Source organism: Myotis myotis, unplaced genomic scaffold (assembly GCF_014108235.1).
Source record: "Myotis myotis isolate mMyoMyo1 unplaced genomic scaffold, mMyoMyo1.p scaffold_m19_p_10, whole genome shotgun sequence".
NCBI classification, from domain to species: Eukaryota; Metazoa; Chordata; class Mammalia; order Chiroptera; family Vespertilionidae; genus Myotis; species Myotis myotis.
In genome coordinates this window covers 28,178,235-28,192,610 of record NW_023416314.1, presented here as the reverse complement: position 1 = coordinate 28,192,610, position 14,376 = coordinate 28,178,235, and the positions used below count along the sequence as shown (strand labels likewise).

The window sequence follows — 14,376 nt, the reverse complement described above, 5'->3', positions numbered from 1 at the left end:
TTGAAAAGTTCTCTATGCACACACCACAGAGTCTACTCTGATTAGGACTTCAAACTGGTTAAGTGATGGACCGGTGTACGTCATCCCTGGTTTTGTTATCCTGGTTTTACATTTGAAGGTCAGCAAATGCCCGGGGCTGGACTGCCTAGAGGTCAGAGTCTGCATTTTTTTGAAGCGAGTTCCTAGAATCCTTATGCAAACATACTGTTTATCAGTTTATTACAAAAGGTTGGGACTCAGGAACAGGCCAGGTGGAAGAAATGAACAGGGCAAGGTATGGGGAAAGGGCACAGAGTGCCACGACCTCTGTCGGTGCACCCACATCTTCATGTGTTCACCAAAGACTAGTAAGAAGCTTGCGTATTTTTTTTAATTGGGTAGGGAAAACAAATTTATCATTGGCTCAACTAGCATTTCTTTCATTATTAATGAGGTAAAATATTTTTTCTCAAATAAGTATTTCTTTTTTGAAAATCATCTGTGTCCTTTTTCACCTCTCTATTTGGCCATTTAATAATTTTTTCTTATTAATTTTCATGTGAGTTAATTGTTATCTTCCATATGTACTGCAGATACTTTCTTCATGTTTGTTGCTTTCCGTTTGATTTTGGTTTTTCTGGGGCACAGAATAACATTTTGGGGGTACTCCAATGTATTGCTTTTTAATATTGTGTTACCTTTTGCTACTTTTAAACAGCCTCCTTCCTAGAGATTTGATAACCATTCTTTTCTTTCTTTCCTTTTATTATGTTCGTTGCTGGTTTGTTTGGCTTAGGAGGGAAGTGATTAAGAACCCAAAATCTTATTTTTTTAAAAAACTCCAAATCTAGAGTTCGGACTGCCTGAATTCAAATACCAGCTCTACCACCCATCAGCTCTATAAATTACTTATACTCAGTACCTCAATTTTCTCATCTGCAAAATGGGGACATGAATGTACATGCACCTCAAACAGTTGTGGTGACAAATCAATATATGTCCTTAGAAGCTTACAGTAAGTGCTATGTAAGTTTTATGTATTAATATTTATTTGTTGTAGATTTAAAATATGATAGCTAAGTTCTATTTTCCTGCTTTAAAAAAATTGCTTAATTCCCTCACATGATCCTTCACCTGCTTTCAGTGCCAAAGACTATGACTATGTGGTGATTGGCAGTGGCTCAGGTGGGCTGGTGTGCCTCAGGCTGCCAAGCTGGATGCCAGGGTCACCATGGTGGAGAGCCACAAGCTGGTTGACACTTGCATGAATGTCTGAAAGTGTACCCAAAAAGGTAATGTGGAACACAGCTGTCCACTCTGAATTCATACAGGATCATGTTGATTATGGCTTTCAAAGTTGTGATAAGTAAGTTCAGTTGGCAAGTTATTAAGGAAAAGTGGGATGTCTTGATGGGCAACCTGAACACCATCTATCAAAATAATCTAACCAAGGCCCATATAGAAATCTTCCCTGGCCATGCAGGGTTCATGTATGATCCCAAGCCCACAGTAGAGATCAATGGGGGGAAATGCACTGCTCCTCCCATCCTGATTCAACAGGTGGCGCACCCTCACATCTGCAGGAGAGCCAGGTGCCAGTCCAGGACTAGCCAGTGATGGATTTTTTTTAACTGGAAGATTGCCTAGCTGCAGTGTCATTGTTGGTGCAGGATACATTGCTGTGGAGATGGCTGGGATCCTTTCTGCTCTGGGTTGTAAGGCATCCATCACTCATGATCCGTCATGATAAGGGAGTTAGAAATTTTGATATAAGAATCAGCTCCAACTACAATAAAGAGCTGGAGAATGCTGGCACAGAGGTCAGGAAGTTGAAAATACTTACTCGGGCTTGGAACTCTGCATGGTTACTTCAGTTCCTGGTAGGAAACCCGCCTTGACCACAATTCCAGATGTTGACTGGCTGCTCTGGGCCAACTGGGTGGGACCAAATTCTGGGGGCCTGATTTAAACAAACTGGGGATTCAAACTGATGACAAAGGTCATCTCATAAAAGCAACACATAATTTTTAATCATTTAAAACATAAGAAATAATAAAATAAGGGAGACAGGCCTCTTGTACTCTATGTTCTTTAAAGAAAGGTCACATCCTTGAAGCAGCTTTGTAACATACAGAGCGCAGTCCTCGTCTCCAAAAACAACAAGAAATGAGTCTGTGCACTTGTGTTATTTAAATGTGAACATCGAACGTGGGAAAGGCTTCAGGAGGCTGGTTGCAGAATGAGGGACATTTTAGAAGTGATTCCAGAGAGAGAGGGACTCAACTACTTCCGAAGTTCTTTCCTCTGCTAAGAGTTCATAGTTCAAGGAAAGATTTTGGTTTTTGCAGATGTTCTTGACATTTTACTTTTTTTTCTGAAAACAATTTCCCAAACTTTGAAAATAAATTCCTCTAAAAAAATTGCTTATTTTTTAAACATGTTTTTCATAGTTTTACCTACTTGTTTTTTGGTTTTGTTTTTTTAGGATGGAATTTTAGTCATGCTCCTAAAAAGATTTTCAATGAAAATTTTTGGGGGGCAAGGCCAGTATCTATAGAATTCACACAATATCACTCCTCTTGTGTGGATTCTATAGCATGATAAGAGGCGGTGGTAAGAGCAAGTGGTAAGAGCAAGAACTAAAGCATCAGATACACCTAGGTTTTTGTGTATCACAGTTCTGCCACCTTCTAGCGGGCTGGACGTGGTCAAGTTACTTCCCTGAGATTTAGTTTTCTAATCTCTAAAATAAAATAGTAGTATTAATAACAGAACCTGTCGTAAGCCAGATGTCCGCTATGATATGGACAAAATATGATATATTCATACAATGGGATGTTATTTGGTCATAAAAAGGAATCAGGTATGACATGTGCTACAACATGGATGAACCTTGAAAACATTATGCTAAGTGAAAAAGTCAGTCCCAATGACCACATGTTTTATGATTCCACTTATTGAAATGTACAGAACTGTAGAGACAGAATGTAAATTAGTGGTTGCTTGGAGCTGGAGAAGATGGGAAACTGGAGGGTGAAAACTAACGGCTACCAGGTTTCTAGTTTAGTCTCATATGGTTTGAAGTGATCGGTAATATCAAGAGTATGTGCCTGCATTTTTGTTGCAAAGGAGGATGACTACTACACTGGAAAATTTGCACTTAAATATGGGAATTTCCCCTAACATAGAAAGGCTATTCAAAAAACAAACAGGCAGTCATGATGATAATCATATCCCTAATATAAGAACAAAGATAAACTCCCAGAAAACCCAAAATCTAAGGTGGACAGAGGAAGAGGATCCCTAGAAGAATACAGAGAAGGAAGGGTGATATAGATGGAAAGAAAAGACACAACGAAAAATAATGGAAGATAATGGATTAAAGAATTTCAAGGAGGGAGTAGTGATCAAGAGTGTTAGTATTATACAGAAGTCAGATCAAACAAAGACTGAGAATTATCCATTAGCTTCAGCTATTAGGAGGTCATTCCTATCCTTAGTAAGAGAAGTTTAATTGGTCTGATGAGGAGGACCTCTAATTTCAGTGGGCTAAAAAGAAAATGGAAGATAATGATAGAAAGACATACACTCTCTGTCCTAGCTGGTTTGGCTCTGTGGATAGAGCATTGGCCTGTGGACCTAAGGGTCCCAGGTTTAATTCTGGTCAAGGGTACATGGCCGGGTTGTGAGCTTGATCCCCAGTAGGGGGCGTGCAGGAGGCAGCCAATTAATGATTCTTTCTCATCATTGATGTTTCTATCTCTCTCCCTCTCCTTTCCTCTCTGAAACAATAAAAAATATTTTTTAAAAATAGAAGAAAGAAAAAAAGACATACACTCTCTCAAGACTTGGGGATCCAGTCCCAACAGGTGGGACTGGATAATAATAAACATATTTAATCCTTATGAAGCAGGGACTATTATTACCCCTATATTATAGGTGCAAACAGGCTTTGAGACCCAAGGTTATGTAAGGAGCAGACTGGGTCTCACACCCAGACTTGTCTGACGTCAGAGCCATAAAGAACTCTTTTGCCCTGAATCACACTGCCAGCATTTTATAATGGCTGTGTGTTTGAGGGCAATCTCCATAATCACAGATTCTCAGACTAGGAAGTGATTTGAACTTCATTTCATTCTTGTTTGCACTTCAGTGGTTCTTTCTTAGATCCTTAAAGCCAGAAAATATTTATTCCGCATCCTCTCATCATGCTATATTTATTCCCCTGTTATACTTGTTTTTGAATTGTTTCTTCCTCTCTGGGCAATAGAACTCTGATTGTTTTATTTCCCCCTCTGAAGAATTTCCCATCTTCTCCATCTCGTTCCACTTGCTTCGACAAGTGCTGACTTCATCCTTGTCTCCAGGGCCGGCCGAGTCATGCAGCCTTGACCAGTTAGAACGCAGCATCCCTCTGGTCACTGTAGTAAGTTTAGGGATAAGCTTGCAAACAAATTCAAGCCACTGCAAATCGCTTTCAAGACAACATACTGTTGTGAAAGAAGTCCTATTCTCTGTCAGGCTACTAGTAGAATCTTGGAGGATGTAGAGCTGGCGCTCCAGGGAGCCATCTTCCCTGCACATAGGATCTGAGAGCGAAGCCTGCACTTGGGAGAGCAGACCCAGAAGATGAGAGAGTTGGGGTTCCAATGAGCCCCAATCAAGCCCCATTTGAGGCCAGCTCCTCAGCACCTTTCCTCACATGAGCTAATACTTTTTGTTCATTTGTTTAAGTCAGTCCGAGTGGGATTTTCTCTTACTTGACAGAAACCAGGAAAGATTTAATGTGTAGCCTGCATATTTTCTCCCCCAACAGAATGGTAGCCATGGAGTCCTCTAATCCTTTCCTAGTTCTCGGTGCTCCACCCCCACCAGTACCTAGGATGCTGCCTTGTATGTAGTAAGTGCTCAGTAAATGCCTGATGGGTTCAGGGGAATTGAATGTGGTTTCATTCTGCAATAATCCCTGAAAGGTGCTTCAGAAAAGCTTCCTGTCTCTAAGCCTGTTGCTTTTGTCCCTTAGTCACAACAGTCGTCTGCGGAGGAAGTTTCAAATATTTGATCTTTCTGTTTGTTTGAGTCCATGGTAAACTGGAATTTGGCGTAAACACGTCCTTGGAATGCTCACGGCATGCTCCAACAACACAGCTCAGAGCAGGCAGAGTGGATTCCTCCAGCATTGACTCAAAAAATGAAGTGCTCACCCTAGTCCTTTGTAAAAAAACCACACACCTAAAAACTGTTTTTTCTCTGGGGGTTAATTCCTTTCACACAAAGAGATTGACATCCTCTCAAATAAAAAATGGGGCTGAGAATAAGGAGATTTTTCTGTTTGTTGCTGTGAAAACTTGGCAGCTATTCTGTATCAACATGGCCATAAGCTATTGCGGTTGTGTACAGTGCAGGAACACTGCTCTCTGGGGCTGGGCTCGTTAAACAGGAAAAATATAGACAGAAAGACATACTTTCAGAACACATGGAGGAACACTGTTAAACAACGTGTCAGCTATGGACAGCAGGAAAATCCGGATTGGCTTGTATTACTAACTGCTGAGATTGTTGTATCCCATTGAAATACGTTCAGGAGAATTTTCTGCCATACCTGTATGATAAAAAGAAACAACATCCAAAAACACGGGAGGATATACAGTGAGTTGATCATATTAAGATTTCAATTCATTGTAACTGTAATTGTAGCTGACCCTTACTGAGTACTTATTATGTGACAGATACTGTTGCAAGCATTTTACACATATTAATAATAAGTAGGGACCATTATTACCCCCATTTTACAGATATGAAACTGAGGTGCAGCATGATTACTTAACTTGATCAAGGTTGCACAGCCTGTAATGGGAAAGCTAGGATTCATACCAGGAACTCTTCTTCCAGAGCTTTTGTTCTTAACCATCATGCTTTTCTGCCTCTCTGAATATTTGCACAGACAAATTGATAAGTTTGTGGAACTATGGGAATGTGATATTTGGGGAAAGCCACCTTGCACCATCGATTAAAATTTAAAGTACATATGCACATACACATGTATATTGACCTGAAAATCTAGGAGTATGTTCTGCAGAAGGAATAGGTGTATACTAAAGGGCTTATATACCAGAATACTTATTGCAACATTGGTGGTAAGAACTGGAAAATCCTGAATATCCAGGAATAAGTGAAAGTAGAATAAACTGTGACACAATCATATTTGGCAGGTATATTTTGAATGAATTGGGTCTCAATCTGTTGATCTGGAAGTACATCCATGTTCACTAATTAAATGAGAAAAGCAAATAGCAAAAGACTGTGTGTTGTGTGATGCATTTTTATAAAACAATGATCTAATAATATATGATTATGTGAAGTTTTTTTTTGTTGTTGTTGTTTTGTTTTTTTGGTTTTTTTTTTTGAATTTTGGTTGTTTTTGCCATGGGTTCAAGTGTGAACATGAAATAAGTAAAAGGGAGCAGAGAAGAGTTTGGTGATGAAGGAAATAATACATAGTGGTAGCTAACATTTATTGAGTGCTTATTCTGTGTCAGGTATGGTGCCTAACATTAAATTTCTCATTTAATTTTATGAACTTTGTACACTTGTAATCCCCTTTGATACACCAGAACACACTTTGGAAGTTGAGTTGTTGAAGATCAGTCAACTAAAAGGTTGCAAAAACATGATTCAAATCTAGTGCTGATTGGCCCAAAGCCCATGATCTTGACCATCACACTGTAGTCAGAAAAGAAGGTGGGGTTAGAAGGGACTCTTGTTTATATGGTTAAAAAATTATAAATGGAATGCTTCTCTTGATATGATATATTTAATTTTTAATAATAAATAAAACCACAAGGATCTAGTTTCCTTGGGTTGTCACTCTGATCTCATGTCTAGCATAAATTGATCATGAACTATTCCAATTCTTTCAACACGGGAACTTTACACTCGGCCAGCTGGCTGGTCAGTCATAAGCTGAGCATACACTGTGCAGGACAGGGACCTTGGAGTGAAATTGAGACCAGCCCCCGGTGAAATGCAGAGCAGCAGGGAAGGAGTGTTCCAGATCGGCTCCGGTTTTCCGACCTGCTCTGCAGGCAGCCCAGGAAGGTGTTTTGGTTATAGTTGCCCTGCGGGGATTCAGGTCCTTCTTGAGTTGGCCAGGGAGTCTGTCTCACATTGGGACTCTGGGAAGGCCCGAATTCTCCATTTTATTAAGAAAGTGAGCTTCCTGCCGAAACCGGTTTGGCTCAGTGGATAGAGCGTCGGCCTGCGGACTGAAAGGTCCCAGGTTCGATTCCGGTCAAGGGCATGTACCTGGGTTGCGGGCATATCCCCAGTGGGAGATGTGCAGGAGGCAGCTGATCGATGTTTCTCTCTCATCGATGTTTCTGACTCTCTATCTCTCTCCCTTCCTCTCTGTAAAAAATCAATAAAATATATTTAAAAAAAAAAAAAAAAGAAAGAAAGTGAGCTTCCTGAGATCCCTTGGTCTCATGGGTCACCCATCATGTGCCAGGTGCTCTGAGTGTACAAAGCTAATGCCAATGATAAAGAAGATAAAACCATGATGACCTCATTTATCATCCTGGAATCAAAATATAATTACATCCCTTCAGTCTCTTCAATTAACTGCTCTGCCTTCATTTGCAGAAAGTTCAATACAGGGTGGGACAAAAGTAGGTTTACATTGTTCATACGGAAAATAATACAGTAATTTCCAAATAATAACATGAGAATAAACTCTATGTTTCATGTACTCATGTAAACCTAATTTTGCCTCACCCTGTATCTCTCTGCCCTTGAACTATTCAAGAATTCAAAACATTTCCTTAATCCAAAGGGTTATGACCCACTTCCAAAAGCCAAGTGGAGAGAAAACTGGTGAATTGATCAATGCAAAAGTTTCTGTTTTTCTGCCACACTGGGTCCCTGCTATTCTCTCACTGGGCTTGACTACGGTTGTGGTAATACTGTTGCTGGTCCAGATCCTGCCCTGCTTCATGACTCACCAATGTTTGCCTTCGAGGTTCAGTGCATTTCACTTGGCTCACTTAGTACACACTCCTGGTGTTCTTACTGTTTCCCAATGGCATTCTCATTTGCTGGGCCCAACCTTCCAACGACAGCCCTTCTCCTATGGATAGTACCTTTCTGGGGCCCTTTATCTTCTTTCCTGCCAACCGATCTCAGTCAGCACCATCCCACTCCATCTGAGTTCCACTAATGTTGAACCTCAAAGAGAAAGGGTCTGAGCCCCTTTATTTCCTCTTCTTATGACTGCCTCCTTGCCACACTTCAGGGGCACCATCCATATTGTATTCAGAAGGAATTGTATCCCTCAGACCTGGTGCCATACACCCTCAGGGTGCGTGCCTCAGACATCCTCAGAGAGTACAGGCACCCATGTGTAACCGATCACATCGGTTACAATATGCACGGTGCCTCCTGAAGTGGTGCGACTCAGCACTAACCGCGATCCCTGCTTTCTATCGAAGGGGACTGGGAAAGAATAGATATTTCAATACTAAGACGTCCCATTGTTCCCTTCTTCCACGGCAAAGGTCTCTTGTAGTTGTATAATTAAGAAGGGTTTCTCAACTCATTCTTGCAAAACAAAGCTCTGCTTCAAAGTGATCCTCTGAAGCTTATTTTTTTTTTTATTGCTTAAAATATTACAAAAGAGTAGCACATTTGTCCCCAAAGCTTATTTTTTTTTAAATAAAATATATTTTCTGCTCCTCCAGGCACCCCATTACACAAATAATAATAGTTATCATTTATTCAGCTGACACGGGGCATTTACATGCATTATCTCATCTCTCATAGAAGAATTCTGAGTCTAATAATGGAGCTAACATGTACAGAAATTATAGTACAACGTAGAATGTGAAAAAAATTATTTGAGTGAGGTAAGTGCCAAGGGCCAAGAGAGCTCAGAGGAGAGAAGGAATATTTCCAGCCAGAGAGGCTCATTCAATCAACATCCAGCACAAAAGTATTGTGTGTGTTTTTATATCCTGGTCTCAAGAATCTCAGATCATGGGCAAAGGAGAAGGAAACAGATCATCTTGACAGGGTGATGTCATCTGATGACTGCAATATGGCCATCAGGGCATGCTCCTTGGAAGAGGAGGCACAGGAGCTACAAGCATAGGAGGTTTCGGGGGGCTTCTGAACAGATAAGGATGGGTTGCACCTGGATCTCATTATACCAGCCCCGTCCTCTAGAAGAAAGAGAAACAGGGGGTTGTTAACTTCCCTATTCGATTCTCCTCCAAGGGCCTAATTTTGAAGCCTTTAATGGTAACCAGCCCTTCCCCTCTGTGCAACTGGCTTTCCTCCCACTGAAGATTGCACTGCACTTTCCCCTATTTAGCTCCATTCCATTTGTGACCTCCTCTCCAATTTACCAATTCTGATTCACATCCTCCATTTTTTCTCCCACTGAGAAGAAACAGCCGACTTTTGGACTTCCAAACCTCTTGGAAAAAAGCCAAGCTTCCATAAACTCCAGAATATTATTGTGTGAATTAAAATGTTCACAGGGTATCAACCACGCAGCTACTCCAACATTTATTTTGGAAAATATTACATTTGGAAAATGGGAAGCACTCCAGAGTATTCTCTTACCTTGAAATATCAGTAGACATCAGGGTATTTTGAGATCATTTCTTGCTCAAAAGTTAGCAAACAATCTGTACAATTAGTCACATAAAATTTCCTTAAATAACATTAGTTAAGGGCTCTGGGGGCTTTAAAAAATGCCTATGGAATATTTGTGGCGAAATTTGGGGCAGAAAGCTGCAATTCTAACTCTGAAGCAAACTTTCAAAGTGCCTTTGAGTTAAATCCCACTTGGCTCTCACTGCGCATTGCTCTTCCAGTCACTGATGATTAGACCGTGCTCAGTTGCGCTTTTTCCAAGATCGTACATGCTTCAAACTCCGTCCCTCTGGCTACAAGAGGCAAAGCAGTCTAGAGCCCTTGAAAAAAGCTCGATCTAAACCTGAAGGCTGAGGCCCTTGGGAGCCCAAGGGGCCCACACATATTTCTCTTTTTGCCATTTGTTTCTCCTGAGCTTGGTTTTGCAGGGCTAAAGCCCCCCCAGAAAAGAATACCAAGGGGTCTGCTATCCCAGGAGGGTCTTATGGATGCACCTCATTCTTTAATGTGGCTCAATCTCCAGTGCCTATGCTATGTTTGCAGTGGCCACAGTACGAGTGAGAAGGGGGGGGCCTTGAGAAAAAAAAAAAGGCCTGGTGTGATGGGCAGGTTTCAGTCACTGTGTGTTCTTTCAGGCCTGGAAATGTGATAATATCTGAAACTCAACATTGCCCACCCTCCCTTTTATAAAAAAGAAAATGCTATCCACAAACATGTGTAAATGAATAAAGGAAAAATAGGAAGACATGTACCAACAGACAACAATTTACCTCTGGATAAACAAGTGTAATTAGATGGGGGGGTCATGACAGGCTATTGATTTACATATATCATTTTTATTACATTGACAATTTATTTATGGAGTGTGCGAATAAACATAAAGAAAAGTGGTAAAAATAAAATGAAAAAATATTTCTTAAGAGGACTAAGTATAATTCTATGTACTAATATAGAAAGCTATCCAAGAAATGTTAAGTTAAAAGTAGCAAGTTTAAAGTGGTATCGTAAGTTCAATTTGGGGGAAAATGTAAATAGATCCACACATAATTAGTAGTATATGCATAGAAAGATTCATGAGGAGAATACAATTGTTATTGCTTTGGTTATTTCTGGGAGATGGGATGAAAGGGAGTTTGTTTTTTTTTTTAATTTTTTATATATATATATATATATATATATATATATATATATATATATATTATTGATTTTTTACAGAGAGGAAGGGAGAGAGACAGAGAGCCAGAAACATCGATGAGAGAAACATTGATCAGCCGCCTCCTGCACATCTCCCACTGGGGAGGTGCCGGGGTCCAACCCCAGCAGGTCCAGGGGTTCCCCAAAGGTGTAGACGGAGTCGGCGAAGAAGGAAGGACACGGAGACAGCGTTCAGTTGATCAGCAGCTTAGCCAGGATCTCCAGCCAGGATCTCCAGCCAAGTTCTGGTCTGGATCTCCAGAGAGGTTCTGCTTCAGATCTCCAGCCAGGTTCTGTGTCCATGTTCTCTTGCTAGGTTCTCCAGCCAGGTTCTGTCCAGGTTCTCCAGCCAGGTTCAGTCACCAGGTTCTAGTCAGGTTCTCTTGCCCATTTCTGTAGTCAGGTTCAGTCCAGGATCTTTTGCCATGTTCTCTCCAGTGAAGTTCTTCTGTCTCTAGTTCTGTGTAGGTTCTGTCTTCTTAGTTCTGTGTTCTAAGTTCTGTGTTCTAAGTTCTGTATTCTAAGTTCTGTGTCTTACTGTCTTATTACATCTGTATTTATACCAGTTGATTCAATCCTATCAATCTCTATTACAAAGGTTAGGGCGTTTCTTATCTCCACTCCAGGGAGTAAAGATTATGTAGCTTAAGCATGATTGTTTGTAGTTAAAGTGATTAATTACCCACCTGGCACTAGCTAAGAGGTTTTATTCCCTCCCTAACTTCAGGGGAAAACCCCTACCTGGGGAAACAACCTTTCTCAGAGACCTTGTTTAAAACACATAGTGCCAAGAAGGTGAGCAAACATATTAAGAACAGTATGCCATATATGCCAGGTCCCTTGAAACAGCAAGCATGGACCAGCTCCCGGCAAATTCCCCCTTTTTTATTTTTTAAAAGCAGGCATTAAAAAGAAAAACCCGAAATGCTCTCTTGTATCCATTTTAAGAGTAGGATTGGTGCTTTCCACTATTACCTGAGGCCTGATCTATCACCCCAGGGAGAGCTTGCCAATCCTGCACTTTCCCGGGGTGGAAAGGCTGCAGTGGGGTTAAGGATAAGGCTCCTTGGGCCTACCTCCTCCCATGCCTTTACATTTACCTTTCCTTCCTCAGAAAAGCATGGACATATTTCTTGTATAAAACGTTCTGTCTGACTGGGAGTAACCTTAATTCCTCTGCTAGCACGTATATATGTTAAAAGATCAATACAGAGTCTTTTTTCTTTAGACTCAGTATGGCACATCTTCTTAATCTAAAGATCAATACAGAGTCTTCTTTCTTTGGACTCAGTATGGCACATCTTCTCAATCTAAGTTCTGTACTATCCACCTTCTTACCCTATTTATCCTCTATAGGGGGGTCTGTAGCACCCTGGTGGAGTCCTATCCGTCCTGAGTGTGGGGGTTTTCAATGGGGGGGGGGGCCTTACCTATGGGAATCCTGTTCCAAGGGTTCCCAAAGGTGTGGACAGAGTCGGCGAAGACTATCCACCCTCTTCCTACGGTGGAGTCCTATCCGTCCCGAGTGCGGGGTGCTTACCTAAGGGTCCCTGTTCGGGCGCCATATGCCGGGGTCCAACCCAGCAGGTCCAGGGGTTCCCCAAAGGTGTAGACGGAGTCGGCGAAGAAGGAAGGACACGGAGACAGCGTTCAGTTGATCAGCAGCTTAGCCAGGATCTCCAGCCAGGATCTCCAGCCAAGTTCTGGTCTGGATCTCCAGAGAGGTTCTGCTTCAGATCTCCAGCCAGGTTCTGTGTCCATGTTCTCTTGCTAGGTTCTCCAGCCAGGTTCTGTCCAGGTTCTCCAGCCAGGTTCAGTCACCAGGTTCTAGTCAGGTTCTCTTGCCCATTTCTGTAGTCAGGTTCAGTCCAGGATCTTTTGCCATGTTCTCTCCAGCGAAGTTCTTCTGTCTCTAGTTCTGTGTAGGTTCTGTCTTCTTAGTTCTGTGTTCTAAGTTCTGTGTTCTAAGTTCTGTATTCTAAGTTCTGTGTCTTACTGTCTTATTACATCTGTATTTATACCAGTTGATTCAATCCTATCAATCTCTATTACAAAGGTTAGGGCGTTTCTTATCTCCACTCCAGGGAGTAAAGATTATGTAGCTTAAGCATGATTGTTTGTAGTTAAAGTGATTAATTACCCACCTGGCACTAGCTAAGAGGTTTTATTCCCTCCCTAACTTCAGGGGAAAATCCCTACCTGGGGAAACAACCTTTCTCAGAGACCTTGTTTAAAACACATAGTGCCAAGAAGGTGAGCAAACATATTAAGAACAGTATGCCATATATGCCAGGTCCCTTGAAACAGCAAGCATGGACCAGCTCCCGGCAGGGAGGTGCCCGCAACCAAGGTACATGCCCCTGACCGGAATCGAACCCACGACCCTTCAGTCCTCAGGCCGACGCTCTATCCACTGAGCCAAACCGGCTTCGGCGAAAGGGAGTTTTAACTTTCAACATTGTATAGTCCCTAAAATATTTAAATTTTTAATATTAGCATGTATTGATTTTTCTAACCAACAAATTTTCTAACAATTAGCCAATATAGTATTATGCTCTTGTTTACTAGATATTGCCCCCTAAAGACCAGTACATAACACCACATAGACTGATCTGAACAGCTAATTCACACCCCAACCCAAATGATAATGTTCATGGGAGGTTTTCATGTTTAATGAAGATTTCAGCTTTCACACCTGTACCAAACCCTAAACAAATAGTTCCTTCTGCAACAAATTCCCTTATTCTTTTTTTTAAAAAATATTTTTATTGATTTCAGAGAGGAAGGGAGAGGGAGATAGAAACATCAGTGATGAGAGAGAATCATTGATCGGCTGCCTCCTGCATGCCCCACTCAGGGGATGGAGCCCACAATGTGGGGATGTGCCCCGACCGAGAATCAGACCATGATCTCTTGGTTTATAGGGCGATATTCAACCACTGAGCCATGGTGGTCAGGCAATTCCCTTATTCTTTTTCTTCTCCTGGTAAACTCCTATTCATCCTTTAAAACCCAGCGCAACTATTAGCTTTTCCCTGTTCCTGTGAGAGTGTCCAAGCAAAATGAGAGGTGTCTTAGTGAAGCATCTTCCTGCTTCGATGGAGCGTAAGTGCCCCAGAGGGTAAGAAAGGAATCTGCATTGGTGCGGAGGGACCAGGGTGAGAAAAGATTCATAAATAAGTAAATTTATTTTATTTTTCCTTTTAAAAAATATTTTTATTGATTTCAGAGAGGAAGGGAGAGGAGAGGGAGAGATAGAAACATCAATGATGGGAGAGAATCATTGATCAGCTGCCTCTTGCAGGTGCCTCAGCCCACAACCCAGGCATGTGCCCTTGACCGAAATCAAACCCAGGACCCTTCAGTCTGCAGGCCGACGCTCTATCCACTGAGCAAAGCAGCCAGGGCAATAAGTAAATTTATTAATTGGAAGCTTCTTACTATCAGAGTTACAAATATGGAACAGGAGAAAACTAGAATGAATTTTATGATGTTAAATTGGAATTGGAGGCTCTCACAGTTTCCAATATAAAAATACAGAAATAAATG

The 14,376-nt window shown here is 41.4% G+C and overlaps 1 pseudogene; it reads left to right on the top strand.

Moving 5' to 3' along the window:
• Positions 1-276: 276 nt before the first annotated feature.
• LOC118664157 lies at positions 277-2,010 on the top strand (annotated as a pseudogene).
• The last annotated feature ends 12,366 nt before the right edge of the window (positions 2,011-14,376 follow it).